The sequence below is a fragment of the Phyllobates terribilis genome, unplaced genomic scaffold (genome assembly GCF_046119375.1).
Source record: "Phyllobates terribilis strain yellow unplaced genomic scaffold, ASM4611937v1 Scaffold_1__5_contigs__length_1240528914, whole genome shotgun sequence".
NCBI lineage: Eukaryota > Metazoa > Chordata > Amphibia > Anura > Dendrobatidae > Phyllobates > Phyllobates terribilis.
This window is the reverse complement of record NW_027362761.1, coordinates 594,403,150-594,420,571: the sequence shown is the minus strand read 5'-3', so window position 1 is coordinate 594,420,571 and position 17,422 is coordinate 594,403,150. Positions and strand designations below refer to the sequence as shown.

The 17,422-nt window shown below is 47.6% G+C and overlaps 1 pseudogene; it reads left to right on the top strand.

Annotated features, from left to right (window-relative positions):
• LOC141272918 (uncharacterized) overlaps window positions 1-15,559 on the top strand; it is a 50,439-nt pseudogene extending 34,880 nt beyond the window's left edge.
• The last annotated feature ends 1,863 nt before the right edge of the window (window positions 15,560-17,422 follow it).

Sequence of the window (17,422 nt, the reverse complement as noted above, 5' to 3'; positions counted from 1 at the left end):
ATGTGAGCGGCCGATTTCTTCATCATCTGATGTCAGTTCTGATGAAGGAAAGTATTTGTCCAGTTTGTGACTCAGAAACCATTAGCTCCTATTAATCTCACGTCCGTGTTTGGTGACAGAATACAGAACATGGAGATGTCCCCCCAAATAACCGTGTCTGACAGCCGGGCTCCGGCCATAATAATTGGGAGTGGAGATAACTCTGATCTTAGTCTTTACCCCCTAAGATGCTGCGTTTAGTAGAAGCCATGGGCTCTAGGTGGTTAGATAATGGAGGGGACTTTCTCTGTCACCCGTGAGACCAAATAATTTAATGTTTTTCATTTCAAAAAATGAAAGTGCACAGGGATATAAAACAATTAAAACCTTTTTATTTTTTACAAAACTTGTATTTACTTTGTGAAAGAAAAAAAAAATACACTTATATAGTGTGACCCAGATACGAAAAATTAATACATTATTTTGACAGTTCCTTTTCCAAAAAATAAATGAGTTATGCATCTACAGCTGCCTCAAAAGGGTTAAATCAAAAATTGTGAATTATCCGGAATAAGAATAATCAGACAACGCGGCTCTCGGAACTGAGTACGGTATTTTCTTTCCATGAGATTTGGAATGTTTGTGGAAAAGTTGTAAAACCGATAACAAACTAATAGTATCTGTATATATATTAGTTATTATTATTAGGTCTCGATGTTACCTGGATTCAATTGTAAAAAAAAACAACACAATTCTGCCATTATTTTTTGAGTGCTGTTTTTATAATAAAGTGGCGACAGGATTCTCAATCTCCGCTCAGTGTGAATACGGTGATTGTGTCACTAGTTTTTGAACCTCATAACGTCTTTATCTTTCCATCGATGGAGATGTGTGAGGACTTGTGTTATGTTGTGAGCTGCAGTGTATATTGGCGCCACATTGGGGACACTTATTCTGTTTTTTCCTTTTTTTTGAGAAATTGGATAACTCCAAAATGGCAGTTTAGGTGTCGCTTTTTCTAAAAACTCCCATGGTAATTACTGTACGAGTAATTTAATTTTTTATTTTGATCAGACTTTTATTGATGGGAAAATATCAAATGTGATTATTTTCTTATTGTTTTAAATTTCTTTCTATTTGGGAAAAGATGGGGGGATTTTAAACACTTGTGTGTGTAATATATGTACAATATATCTATTGTAGGGGTTCACGCTCTCAGGTAGCAGCTTGTAACACAAAGCCACAAGGTTTTTATATCAGAAACTGAATAATGTTTGTTTCCACTGGTTGCACAGTGCCAAAATCAAAACCAAAAGCATAAAATCCCTAACCTTGTCCAGGTGCAAACCAAACAATACAGACCCGGGCTACTTCAGACATGGCTGAACTAATCCCAGTTCGGTCACACAAAACAAGTATTGTTCATTGCAACCCCTAATATGTGCAGCTTCGTGCACACAGTCAGAGAATTTCTGGCTTGTCTCTCTGTAGCTCCAACACAAATCCAGTCTGCTCAGCTGACAGCCTCCGGTGAACACAAGGCCTGGTTCTAGTCATAGCTATCCATGTGAACCTAATCAGGACATGTAGTGCTAGGATTTAATTTTAGCTTACCTGGCTTTGCTACATACCACCCCCCTCACCTCTCCTCTGCCCAAAGCTGGGGATCTAGGTGCCGTCAGCCAACACGCAGTGCCTATAAGAGGCCAGTTCTGTATCGACTGTTCTGAGACTATCTCCCGGTGGGCCTCAGGAATCCTACAGGGCTTTCAATTGACCCACACATGAGACTCATGCTTGACGACACGAGGCTAACCTAGTAATTCTGAGAACCTGTGCCAATTTTTGGGTACCATTTTCTGTCCCTGCCTTTTTTTGGGAGCGTGACAGTTTCTGCCCCTGTGGCACCCACAATGTTGGCTTCTGACTGGGTCAACAAGCAAGGGGTTTCAAGCTGGTCCCTATCCTTTCAGGGTTTTAGTAGGTTGCCATGATATGTGATGAAGGGCTTTCTTTTCCCTGGTCGGTGTATCATATAGTTCACATCTCCCAGTTTTTGCACCACTTCATAGGGTCCCTGCCACTTGTTAAGGAACTTGCTCTCCACTGTGGGCACTAACACTAGTAACCGATTCCCAGGCTTAAATTGTCTCACTCGAGCTGACCGATTATACCCTTGAAGCTCATCAAGAGAATGCCAAGAGTGTGCAAAGCAGTCATCAAAGCAAAAGGTGGCTACTTTGAAGAACCTAGAATATAAGACATATTTTCAGTTGTTTCACACTTTTTTGTGAAGTATATAATTCCACATCTGTTAATTCATAGTTTTGATGCCTTCAGTGTGAATGTACAATTGTCATAGTCATGAAAATACAGAAAAATCTTTAAATGAGAAGGTGTGTCCAAACTTTTGGTCTGTACTGTATACCAGATTCGGAATGAGGGGTGCCATGCGTACCAGGATTTGGGATGAGGGGTGCCAAGCGTAACAGGATTGGGGATATGGGGTGCCATGTGTACCAGGTTTGAGGGGTGAGGGGTGCCATACATACCAGGGTTTGGTGGGTGAGGGGCCCATACATACCAGGATTTGAGGGGTGAGGGGTGCCATACATACCAGGATTTGAGGGGTGCCACGCATACCAGGATTGGGGATGAGGGGTGCCACGCATACCAGGATTGGGGATGAGGGTTGCCATGCATACCAGGATAGGGATAAGGGGTACCATTCATACCAGGACAGGGATGTGGGGGGCCATGCATACCAGGATTCGAATGAGGGGCCATGCTTTCCAGGATTGGGGATGAGGGGTGCCATGTATACCAGAAGAGGGATGAGGAGTACCATACATACCAGGATAGGGAGGAGGGATGGGGTACCATGCATACAATAATAGGGATGAGGAGTGCCATGCATACCAGGATGGGGGTGAGGGGCCTATGCATACCAGGATAAGGCTGAGGGGTGCCATGCATACTAGGATTAGGTATTAGGGGTACCATGCGTACCAGGATTTGGGAATGAGGGATGCCATGCTTACCAGGATTTGGGATGAGGGGTGCCAAGCGTACCAGGATTTGGGATGAGGGGTGCCATGCATACCACGATTGGTGATGAGGGGTGCTATGCATACCAGGATTGGGGATGAGGGGTGCCATGCAAACCAGCATTGAGGATGAGGGGTGCCATGCATACCAGGATAGGGATGAGGGGTGCCATGCATACCAGGATAGGGATGAGGGGTGCCATGTATACCAGATTTGGAATGAGGGGTAGCCTGCTTACCAGGATTTGGGGATGAGGGGTGCCATGCATGCCAGGATTGGGGATGAGGGGTGCCATGCATACCAGGATTGGGGATGAGGGGTGCCATGCATACCAGGATTGGGGATGAGGGGTACCATGCATACCAGGATAGGGATGAGGGGTGCCATACATACCAGGATAGGGATGTGGGGGGGGGGCATGCATACCAGGATGGCGATAAGGGGTACCATGTATACCAGGATAGGGATGTGGGGGGGCATGCATACCAGGATGAGGGATGGAGTACTATGCATACCAGGATAGGGATAAGTAGTGCCATGCATACCAGGATGGGAGTGAGGGGCCATGCATACCAGGATTGGGTATGAGGGAGCCATGCATACGAGGATTGGGGGTGAGGGGTGCCACGCATACCAGGATTGGGGATGAGGGGTGCCATGCATACCAGGATAGGGATGAGAGGTGCCATACATTCCAGGATTGGGAGTGAAGGGTGCCATGCATACCAGGATTGGGGAAGAGGGGGGCCATGCATACCAGGATTGGGGAAGAGGGGGGCCATGCATACCAGGATTGGGGATGAGGGGGGCCATGCATACCAGGATTGGGGATGAGGGGTGCTATGCATACCAGGATTAGGAATGAGGGGTGCCATGCATACCAGGATGGGGATGAGGGGTACCATGTATACAAGGTTAGGGATGTGGGGGGGCATGCATACCAAGATGAGGGATGTGGTGCCATGCATACCAGGATAGGGATGAGGGGTACCATCCATACCAGGATGAGGGGCACCAGAAATACCAGGATAAGGATGAGGTATGGGGTACTATGCATACCAGGATAGGGATGAGTAGTGCCATGCATACCAGGATGGGAGTGAGGGGGCCATGCATACCATCATTGGGTATAAGCGGTGCCATGCATATCAGGATTGGGGGTGAGGGGAGCAATGCATAGCAGGATAGGGATGAGGGGTGCCTGCATACCAGGATAAGGGATGGGGTGCCATGTATACCAGATTTGGAATGAGGGGTACATGCGTATCAGGATTTGTGGATGAAGGGTGCCAAGCGTACCAGGATTGGGGGTGAGGGGTGCCACGCATACCAGGATTGGGGATGAGGGGTGCCATGCATACCAGGATCAGGATGTGGTGGGGCCATGGATACCAGGATTCGGATGAGGGGTGCCATGCATTCCAGGATTGGGGGTGAGGGGTGCCATGCATGCCAGGATTGGGGATGAGGGGTGCCATGCATGTTAGGATTGGGGATGAGGGGTGCCATGCATGTCAGGATTGGGGATGAGGGGTGCCATGCATGCCAGGATTAGGGATGAGGGGTGCCATGCATACCAGGATTAAGGGTGAGGTGTGCAAGGGGGTACCATACATGCCAGGATTAGGGGATGAGAGGTGCCATGCATATCAGTATTGGGGGGGTAAGGGAACCATGCATACCAGGATTGGGTGTGAGGGGTGCCATACATACCAGGATTTGAGGGGAGAGGGGTGCCATACATACCAGAATTGGGGATGAGGGGTGCCATGCATACCAGGATTGGGGATGAGGGGTACCATTCATACCAGGACAGGGATGTGGGGGGGGCATGCATTTCAGGATTTGGATGAGCGGCCATGCTTTCCAGAATTGGGGATGAGGGGTGCCATGCATACCAGGATTGGGGATGAGGGGTGCCATGTATACCAGGATGAGGGGTACCATACATGCCAGGATAGGGATGAGGGATGGGGTAACATGCATACCATAATAGGGATGAGGAGTGCCATGCATACCAGGATGGGGGTGAGGGGCCCATGCATACCAGGATAAGGCTGAGGGGTCCATGCATACCAGCATTGGGTATGAGGGGGACATGCATACCAGAATTGGGTATAAGCGGTGCCATGCATATCAGGATTGGGGGTGAGGGGAGCCATGCATACCAGGATAGGGATGAGGGGTGCCATGCATACCAGGATAGGGATGAGGCGTGCCATGCATACCACGATAAGGGATGGGGTGCCATATATACCAGATTTGGAATGAGGGGTACAATGTATTCCAGGATAGGTATGAGGAGTACCATGCATACCGGGATGAGGGATGTGTTGCCATGCATGCCAGGATAGGGATGAGGAGTGCCATGCATAACAGGATCAATGTGAGGGGTGCCATGCGTAGCAGGATAGGGATCAGGGGTGCCATGTATACCAGATTTGGAATGAGGGGGTACCATGCGTACCAGGATTTGGGGATGAGGGGTGCCATGCATACCAGGATTTGGGATGAGGGGTGCCAAGCGTACCAGGATTGGGGATGAGGGGTGCTATGCATAGCAGGATTGGGGATGAGGAATTCCATGCATACCAGGATAGGGATGAGGGGTGCCATGCATACCAGGATAGGGATGAGGGGGGGACATGCATACCAGGATGGGGATAAGGGGTACTATGTATACCAGGATAGGTATGAGGGGTACCATGCATACCAGGATGAGGGATGGGGTACTACGCATACCGGGATAGGGATGAGTAGTGCCATGGGTATTGGGTATGAGGGAGCCATGCATACCAGGATTGGGGATGAGGGGTGCCATGTATGCCAGGATAGGGATGTGGGGGGGTCATGCATGCCAGGATTCGGATGAGGGGCCATGCATACCAGAATAGGGATGAGGGGTGCCATACATTCCAGGATTGGGGGTGAGGGATGCCATGCATACCAGGATAGGAATGAGAGGTGACATACATTCCAGGATTGGGAGTGAAGGGTGCCATGCATACCAGGATTGGGGATGAGGTGTGCCATGCATGCCAGCATTGGGGATGAGGGGTGCCATGCATACCAGGATTGAGGATGAGAGGTGCAATGCATACCAGGATTAAGGTTGAGGGGTGCCATGCAAACCAGGATCGGGGTGAGGGGACCATGCATACCAGGATTGGGTATGAGGGAGCCATGCATACCAGGATGAGGGGTGCCATGCATACCAGGATTGGGGATAAGGGGTGCCATGCATACCAGGATAGGGATGTAGGGGGGAAATGCATACCAGGATGGGGATGAGGGGTACTATGTATACCAGGATAGGTATGAGGGGTACCATGCATACTAGGATGAGGGATTGGGATACTATGCATACTGGGATAGGGATGAGTAGTACCATGGGTATTGGGTATGAGGGAGCCATGCATACCAGGATTGGCGGTGAAGGGTGCCATGCATACCAGGATTGGGGGTGAGGGGTACCATGCATACCAGGATTGGGAATGAGGGGTGCCATGCATGCCTGGATAGGGATGTGGGGGGGGGGCATGCATACCAGGATTCGGATGAGGGGTATCATGCATACCAGGATGAGGGATGAGGGTTGCCATGCATACCAGGATTGGGGATGAGGGATGGGGTGCCATTCATACCAGGATAGGGATGAGGTATGGCGTTCTATGCATATCAGGATATGGATGAGGAGTGCCATGCATACCAGGATGGGGGTGAGGGGCCCATGCATACCAGTATATGGCTGAGGGGGCCATGCATACCAGGGTAGGGAATGAGGGGTGCCATGCATATCAGGATTGGGGGGTGAGGGGACCATGCATATCAGGATTGGGGGGGTGAGAGGACCATGCATACCAGGATTGGGGGTTGAGGGGCCAATGCATACCAGTATATGGCTGAGTGGGCCATGCATACCAGGATTGGGGATGAGGGGTGCCATGCATACCAGGATTGGGGATGAGGGGTGCCATGCATACCAGGATAGGGATAAGGTGTGCCATGCATACCAGGATTGGGGATGAGGGGTGCTATGCATAACAGGATAGGGATGAGGCGTTCCATGCATACCAGGATAGGGATGAGGGGTGCCATGCATACCAGGATAGGGATGTGGGGGGGCATGCATACCAATATGGGGATGAGTGGTACCATGCATACCAGGATGAGGGATGTGGTGCCATGCATATCAGGATAGGGATGAGGGGTACCATCCATACCAGGATGAGTTGTACCAAAAATACCAGGGTAAGGATGAGGGATGGGGTACTATGCATACCAGGATGGGAGTGAGGGGGGCATGCATACCAGGATTAAGATGAGGGGTGCCATGCATACCAGGATTGGGGATGAGGGGTGCCATGCATACCAGCATTGGGGATGAGGGGTGCCATGCATACCAGGAGGGGGGTAAGGGGGTACCATGCATACCAGGATTGGGGATGAGGGGTGCCATGCATACCAGGATTGGGGATAAGGGGTTCCATGCATACCAGGATAGGGATGAGGGGTGCCATGCATACCAGGATAGGGATGTGGGAGGGACATGCATACCAGGATGGGGATGAGGAGTACTATGTATACCAGGATAGGTATGAGGGATGGGGTACTATGCATACCAAGATAGGGATGAGTAGTGCCATGGGTATTGGGTACGAGGGAGCCATGCATGCCAGGATTGGGGGTGAGGGGTGCCATGCATGCCAGGATTGGGGGTAAGGGGTACCATGCATACCAGGATTGGGGATGAGGGGTGCCATGCATGCCAGGATAGGGATGGGGGGGTCATGCATACCAGGATTCGGATGAGGGGCCATGCATACCAGAATAGGGATGAGGGGTGCCATACATTCCAGGATTGGGGGTGAGGGGTGCCATGCATACCAGGATAGGGATGAGAGGTGACATACTATGTATACCAGGATAGGTATGAGGGATGGGGTACTATGCATACCAAGATAGGGATGAGTAGTGCCATGGGTATTGGGTACGAGGGAGCCATGCATGCCAGGATTGGGGGTGAGGGGTGCCATGCATACCAGGATTGAGGATGAGGGAGCCATGCATACCAGGATGAGGCATGAGGGGTGCCATGCATACCAGGATCAGGATGTGGGGGGGGGACATGCATACCAGGATAGGTATGAGGTGTACCATGCATACCAGGATGAGGGATGGGGTACTATGCATACCGGGATAGGGATGAGTAGTGCCATGGGTATTGGGTATGAGGGTGCAAAGCGTACCAGGATTGGGGATGAGGGGTGCCATGCATACCAGGATTGGGGATGAGGGGTGCTATGCATACCAGGATTTGGGATGAGGGGTGCCATGCATACCAGGATTGAGAATGAAGGGTGCCATGCATACAAGGATAGGAATGTGGGATGGGGGATCATGCATACCAGGATGGGGATGAGGGGTACAATGTATACCAGGATAGGTATGAGAGGTACCATGCATACCAGGATGAGCGATTTGGTGCCATGCATACCAGAATAGAGATATGGAGTGCCATGCATAACCGGATCAAGGTGAGGGGTGCTATGCGTAGCAGGATAGGGATAAGGGGTGCCATGCGTACCAGGATTGGGGATGAGGGGTGCCATGCGTACCAGGATTGGGGATGAGGGGTGCTATACATACCAGGATTGGGGATGAGGGGTGCCATGCATATCAAGATTGGGGATGAGGGGTTCCATGCATACCAGGATAGGGATGAGGGGTGCCATGCATACCAGGATTAGGGGTGAGGGGTAACATGCATACCAGGATTGGGGGTGAGGGGTGCCATGCATACCAGGATTGGGGGTGAGGGGTACCATGCATAACAGGATTGGGGATGAGGGTTGCCATGCATACTACGATAGGGATGTGGGGGGGAGGCATGCATACCAGGATTTGGATGAGGGGCCATGTATACCAGGATAGGGATGAGGGGTGCCATGCATTCCAGGATTGGGGGTGAGGGGTGCCATGCATACTAGGATAGCGATGAGGGGTGCCATACATTCCAGGATTGGGAGTGAAGCGTGCCATGCATACCAGGATTGGGAATGAGGGGTGCCGTGCATACCAGGATTGAGAATGAGGGGTGCCGTGCATACCAGGATTAAGGGTGAGGGGTGCCATGCAAACCAGGATGGGGGTGAGGGGACCATGCATACCAGGATTGGGTATGAGGGAGCCTTGCATACCAGGATGAGGGGTACCATGCATACCAGGATTGGGGATGAGGGGTGCCATGCATACCAGGATTGGGGATGAGGGGTGCCATGCATACCAGGATAGGGATGTGGGGGGGATGCATACCAGGATAGGTATGGGGGGTACCATGTATACCAGGATAGGGATGAGGGGTATCATGCATACCAGGTTGAGGGATGGGGTGCCCACTCATACCAGGATAGGGATGAGGGATGGGGTTCTATGCATACCAGGATAGGGATGGTGAGTGCCATGCATACCAGGATGAGGGTGAGGGGCCCATGCATGCCAGTATATGGCTGAGGGGGCCATGCATACCAGGGTAGGGAATGACGGGTGCCATGCATACCAGGATTGGGGGGTGAGGGGACCATGCATATCAGGATTGGGGGGTTAGGGGACCATGCATACCAGGATTTGGGGGTGAGAGGACCATGCATACCAGGATGGGGGTGAGGGGCCCATGGATACCAGTATATGGCTGAGTGGGCCATGCATACCAGGGTCGGGAGTGAGGGATGCCATGCATACCAGGATTGGGGATGAGGGGTGCCATGCATACCAGGATTGGGGATGAGGGGTGCCATGCGTACCAGGATTGGGGATGAGGGGTGCCATGCGTACCAGGATTGGGGATGAGGGGTGCTATACATACCAGGATTGGGGATGAGGGTGCCATGCATATCAGGATTGGGGATGAGGGGTTCCATGCATACCAGGATAGGGATGAGGGGTGCCATGCATACCAGGATAGGGATGAGGGGTATCATTCAAACCAGGTTGAGGGATGGGGTGCCCACTCATACCAGGATAGGGATGAGGGATGGGGTTCTATGCATACCAGGATAGGGATGGTGAGTGCCATGCATACCAGGATGAGGGTGAGGGGCCCATGCATACCAGTATATGGCTGACGGGGCCATGCATACCAGGGTAGGGAATGACGGGTGCCATGCATACCAGGATTGGGGGGTGAGGGGACCATGCATATCAGGATTGGGGGGTTAGGGGACCATGCATACCAGGATTTGGGGGTGAGAGGACCATGCATACCAGGATGGGGGTGAGGGGCCCATGGATACCAGTATATGGCTGAGTGGGCCATGCATACCAGGGTCGGGAGTGAGGGATGCCATGCATACCAGGATTGGGGATGAGGGGTGCCATGCATACCAGGATTGGGGATGAGGGGTGCCATGCGTACCAGGATTGGGGATGAGGGGTGCCATGCGTACCAGGATTGGGGATGAGGGGTGCTATACATACCAGGATTGGGGATGAGGGTGCCATGCATATCAGGATTGGGGATGAGGGGTTCCATGCATACCAGGATAGGGATGAGGGGTGCCATGCATACCAGGATAGGGATGAGGGGTATCATTCAAACCAGGTTGAGGGATGGGGTGCCCACTCATACCAGGATAGGGATGGGGTTCTATGCATACCAGGATAGGGATGGTGAGTGCCATGCATACCAGGATGAGGGTGAGGGGCCCATGCATACCAGTATATGGCTGACGGGGCCATGCATACCAGGGTAGGGAATGACGGGTGCCATGCATACCAGGATTGGGGGGTGAGGGGACCATGCATATCAGGATTGGGGGGTTAGAGGACCATGCATACCAGGATTTGGGGGGTGAGAGGACCATGCATACCAGGATGGGGGTGAGGGGCCCATGGATACCAGTATATGGCTGAGTGGGCCATGCATACCAGGGTAGGGAGTGAAGGATGCCATGCATACCAGGATTGGGGATGAGGGGTGCCATGCATACCAGGATTGGGGATGAGGGGTGCCATGCATACCAGGATTGGGGATGAGGAGACCATACACACCAGAATTGGGATGAGGGGTGCTATGTATACCAGGATAGGAATGCGGGGTGTCATGCATACCAGGATGAGGAATGGCGTGCCATGCATACCGGCATGAGGTACCATACATACCAGGATGAGGGATGGGGTGCCATGTATTCCAAATTTGGGATGAGGGGTGCCATGCATACCAGGATAGGGATGAGGGGTGCCATGCATACTAGGATGGGGGCAGCACATACCAGCATGGGAGACCATATACCGTTAATAATGCTCGCCACCCGGGCGTAGAACGGGTTCAATAGCTAGTAGTGTGTGTGTGTGTATGTATATATTTACATTTGTTTTATTAATTTAACTATTCTTATTATTAATTCTTTAGTCTTGCTAGTTTTTAGTTTAAAGGGAATCTGTCATTAGGCCTTTCCCATCTGATCAGCAGTGCTGCTTATCATAGGGTCATAGACCCTGATTCCAGTGATATGTCTCTTATTGGGCTGCTTGCTGTAGTTTTCATAATATCACTGGGATTATCACTGGAGGACTAGTAAACCTGCTGCCAGGTAGTCCAGCGTATTCATGAGCTCTGTATAACCCCGCCCCACCTCTGATTGGCAGCAGACCATGAAGTCCAGGCAAATATAAATGAAGTACCAGGACTGATGCTCGGATATAGCGGGGTCAGTTTCCCCAACAGCAAAACACATCAAAAAGAGAAAAAATCCAGCACCAAATAAAGGAAAAATTGCTTATGAATAAAAATGCTATTTATGTAGATCCATTAAAATACAATGAAGTGCATTAAAAATTAATGAAAAATGCACTTTATTATATTTTAACGGATTAGATTTTTAGCCATAAGAAACTTTTCCTTTATTTGGTGCTGGATTTTTTCTCTTTTTTGACGAGCTTTCTGTGTAAACTGTATATGGTCAGACAGCTGCCAATCAGTGGTGCGGACGGAGTTATACAGAGCTCAACAGTAAGATAACTGCTAGATCTGCAGCAGAGAAAGCAGGGATTTTATCAAGATGACAGCAAGCAACTCAGTAAGTGTCATATTCCTGGAATCAGGGTTTCTGCCCCTACATTATGCTGTTCAACCTAGTGACAGATTCCCTTTACCCATTGCAGCTGCGTCTAAATGATTAAACAGCAGTGAATGGAGCTAGCTCCGGTTGCTGCTGGTAAAGGCAGGAGCGGCTGTATAATGAATGTATCATTTTAGTGTATCCACTCCTAGTGTAAAGTGATGGAAAAAGTATAAAACTTCAGGCTTCTTTGTAGATGATTTCTCTTTGTTGTAGCCTTGTATACAGTCCTACTACATATATGCCCGTGTTATCAATCACATGACTATACATTGCATTATACACCCTTTATCCAGGTGTGTACATCACAGGGCTCCTCAGTGAGATCCTTTGATCGGTTTTCTTTGACCATGACCATACGTCTCCTCCCCTTTGCTATGCTCTGTGCTAAAGTAAATGTAGCAGACGTGACCGGGATTGTGTGAGATGGACGCCCCCCGCAGCTCTGACCTACAGGTTCACTTATGATTCTCCACCGGGCAATTTACTAGAAAAGAGCAATGAGACATACGAGACATGAAGATGTCTTCAACACAGAAGGAGAAAACTGTAACATCGTGACCTTGTTAAGTTATTTTAGTCAGTTAATGAGTGATTTTTTTTTTTATAAATCTTTTTTATAATTTCATAAAAAAAAATAATAATAAAACATTAATATAATTATTGAGGTTATATTGCTAAAAGATAATATAATTCGTTTTATTTTTTGTAGATGACTTTACCTGGAACCCAGAGGAACATCCGGTATCTTCACAGTTTTATGCAGATGATTGTAAAATCATTAAATATGCCTTTGAGGAGAATGCCAATATTGAAGATATACCCTCCACCCCTCATATCCAAAATGTATCATCTGATCCTTTTACACAGATCCTATCTCCTGATTCATCACAGACTGTAAAGCAAAATAGAAAAGACAGACTGGGTGATGAACATCAGAAAGTTCCCATAGGGGAAAAGCCATTCTCATGTTTAGAATGTGGGAAATGTTTTACCAAGAAAAAAAATCTTCTTAGACATCAGAGAATTCACACAGTGGAGAAGCAATTTTCATGTTCACAGTGTGGGAAATCTTTTACCCAAAAAACAATTTTTATTAAACATCAAAGAAATCATACAGGGGACAAGTCATTTTCCTGTTTAGAATGTGGAAAATGTTTTACCAGGAAACAACATCTTGTATCACATCAGAGAATTCACACAGGGGAGAAGCCATTTTCATGTTCACACTGTGGGAAATGTTTTACCAGGAAACAATATCTTGTATCACATCAGAGAATTCACACAGGGGAGAAGCCATTTTCATGTCAGGAATGTGGAAAATGTTTTACCATGAAACAATATCTTGTTACACATCAGAGAATTCACACAGGGGAGAAGCCATTTTCATGCTCACAATGTGGAAAATGTTTTAGCCAAAAAATAACTCTTATTGGACATCAAAAAATTCACACAGGGGAGAAGCCATTTTCATGTTCACAATGTGGAAAATGTTTTACCACGAAACAATATCTTGTATCACATCAGAGAATTCACACTGGGGAGAAGCCATTTTCATGCTCACAATGTGGAAAATGTTTTAACCAAAAAATAAATCTTATTGGACATCAAAAAATTCACACAGGGGCGAAGCCATTTTCATGTTCACAATGTGGAAAATGTTTTAACCACAAAATATCTCTTATTGGACATCAAAAAATTCACACTGGGGAGAAGCCATTTTCATGAGAGGAATGTGGAAAATGCTTTATCCAGAAATCATATCTGGTAAAACATGAGAGAATTCACAGATAAGGAAAGCCGTATTCATGTTCAGAATGTGGGAAATGTTTTGAACAGAAATCTCACCTGGTTAGACATCAAAGAATTCACACAGGGGAGAAGCCATTTTCATGTTCACACCATGAGAAATGTTTCAACCAGAAAAATAATCTTATTGAACACCAAAGGATTCACACAGGGTGAAAGCCATTTTCATGCCCTAAATGTAAAAAATGATTTTGCCAAAAATCACATGAAAGAGTTCACAGAAAGGGAAGCCAGTTTCATGTTTAGAATGTGGAAAATGTTTCACTATTAGATCAGATCTTGTTAAACATCAATCAGTTTACAAGGGGAAAAAACACTTTCAAGTTTAGAATGCGGAAAACATTATAGCTCTAAATCAAGTAGGATTGAACATCAAAGGACTTCCACAGGGTTAAAGCCATTTTTATTTTTTTACTCTAGAGACTATACAGAGTATATAGACAAGACAGCATGGTGTGGTGCTGAGTCACTACTCATGGACAAGCCGTGAGACTGGGTTGTCCAAATGTTCAATGTCCAATACATAGAGAGCTCATCATAAACAGAGGGGTAAGACAAAGGTGTAGTCAGGTCACAGTTCAAGGTCAGAATTCAAGGAAGGTACCTCATCAAGATAAAGGGGCTAGGTAAATGGATGGTCAAAGGCAAGGTCCAAGGTTGGGCAGCAAAAGATCAGAAACAGCACTGGAAAACAAGGCATACACACACCATCAAGATAAAGCTATGACTGGCAATAATCACACACTGACAGCCATCTAAATAGGCAGGTATTTGCTCAGAATGGGAGACACCTACCACGACCCTGCCCTGATTAAGTGGCTAGACTGTCACTCACAATACTGACAGCTCAGCATGACCTTGATTCAACAGGGTAGTTGAGCCTTCACTCACTGTGTCTAGGACAGTGAGGGGTGGAATCATGACACTGGGATCCCAGGTGATTCTTTCTGTGAGACAAGGAAATGTTTTGCCTCACAAGCAGCATCTATGAACCCATTCTGTCCTCTCTGTATACTCTTGTATTTACTCCACCGCCAAGAGCTGTGGTATGATCAGACCATGTTCCTACACGTTCAGACGCAGTTTTTGCACAGTAAATAGCAGGGGCACATTTATGAGATTATCTCGCCACAGGAACATATTTTTTAGCACATCCAACTGTGGAACTTATTTGTATTCCAAGATCTATTGATTAATATGTCCTTTGGTTCGTGGGACAATCTTTTTAAGATTTATCGTTTTATAATATTTCTGTAATGTAATAAATGATAATTTCACGCTAATTGATAATGCAATGGAGATGGAGGTTGTTTCCATAACAACACCTGTAAATGACGAATGAAAAATTTGTGCACAATAATCGTTACATGTAAATTTTTGACTGACTTAAACGTTGGGTCACTTCTGATGATCATATAGTAAATCACTATTACAATTATCTACTCTTCTCAATGGGCTTTAAGGCACAGAAAGGGTGATGAGCATCAAAGAACTCACACAGTGGAGGAGCCGTATGCATGCCCAGAATGCGGAAAATGTTGTAGAAATCACAGTTTGTTAAACATCTGAGAATTCACACTGGGGAGAAGCCGTATTCATGTTCAGAATGAAGGAAGTTATAACAATTAACCACTTCCTGTCACTGCACTGTCCTTTCCTGTCATTATAGAGTTGCCACTTTCCATTAGGATGTGAAAGGGCAGTGATTACTCACTCAGGAATCCTGATCCTTGGGTGATTACTGCTTTGCAGCTTTTAATTCCCCCTCCTAGCTGAGATGTAGCAGGGGAATTTGAGTGCTGCCAGTGTTTGCTTAATTAACTCTTTACTTGATGCAATTATAGAGATCTCAGCAAGTATAGAGTGAGACAGAAGGAGATCGATTCCTCTTATTTCTCCATTGGCTTTCTGCAGAGCTAAGAAAGCCAATGATTGCCAGGGCTACTGGAGACCTAAGGTGACATCCATGTCGGCCATAGATCAAAACCTAAAATACTATGCTGAGGCACGGTTTATTAGGCAGCATATCTGTGTATAGTGTTATGCCGCTATGTTCAGATAGGGGTGAGACGGGTTTCATGAACACTTTGGAATCCTGGGGGAACCGTTACTCAGAGCGACCATAGGCTGCAGCTTCTCTCAGACACACGATAGATTCAGTTGCTGACCAGACACATCTGACCAGAGTCTTCATAAACAGTTGAACAGTGGGGTTTAATCAATTACGGCCAGTACCATCTAACTCTTTTGAAGCAACAGGCTTCATCACAGTACAGTCTATTAAAGCAGACACAGTAACGACAGTCTCTTCAGTAGCACAGTTCAGCACAGATTTAATGTCTTAGCAGCATACTTCTATGCACCCACCACCACAGACTTTTCCTTCACAAAGGCACAATAGTACACAGCATTCTTTATCCTGCATGGAGATGGAGGAGGGGAGGGTTTTATGAGGGAGATGATCCTTGTGACAAAATTCCTTTCAGCCCTTATCTTTCTGCCTGATAATACTCTGCACTGTTAGTTCAGGAAGTCTGTCTGACCTGTGTTTAGCTTCACTCCTGATCTGATTCCTGTTCACTTGCCTTCTGTGAGATACACATCACACACACCTTTCCTTTCGGCTCAAGCCAGACTAATCAACAAGCTCCTCACAATTTCCATGGGGCTCTGCTAAACACTCCCTGTCTCCTGTGACTGTGTTAACCCTTCTAGTTGCTGGATGCTTCTGAAGCACAACACTTCCTGTCTCCTGTGATTGTGTTACATCTAATAGTTGCTGGATGCTTTTGAAGCAATAGCACTACTTCTACATGTCACACTCTTCCCTCCTTTTTGAATGTCGTCCTCGAAATTCGTCTTAATTGGTCAATCTGACCAATTCGGAGACAGTGGTGAAAGTTGAATAACTTTATATACAAATGGGCATCTTCAAATTGGCATAACAATTATAAACATTGATAACAGCCTATTCTACGAACCTTTTCTTGTAGTACTCCTGTAAGAAATAACACAATCAGCGTCTCTTCAGCTGGAATTTTTCGTACATCGTCAACCAGCTCTCTCACTAGGCATTAACAGTACTTTGTTTCTACAAAGTCTTCTAAGGAAAATCAAAGCATGAAAACAAGTCTTTCCACCATGCTACATCTTCCATACTGCCTCTCGGTGGTGAATACCACTCAAGTGGGCCTACCTGGTCTGCAGGCAGAGATACCTGTTTCCAGTCGACAGTCCTTGGCACTTGACTCTGTTCACCAAGTGTCTCGTACATCAGCATCACGGGCCTCCTCACTTCTCCTGGTGGGTTGTTCCTCAGATACCACGGGATCTTCGGTTACAGGAGTTTCTTCCACCACAATCATTTCCCGTGCTTCCTCAGATGCTCTTGGAGTTGCCTCTGTAAGTCCCCGTACTTCTCCTAAATTGCCTGTTTCCACACGGTCTGGTAATTCCACTCCTCCGGA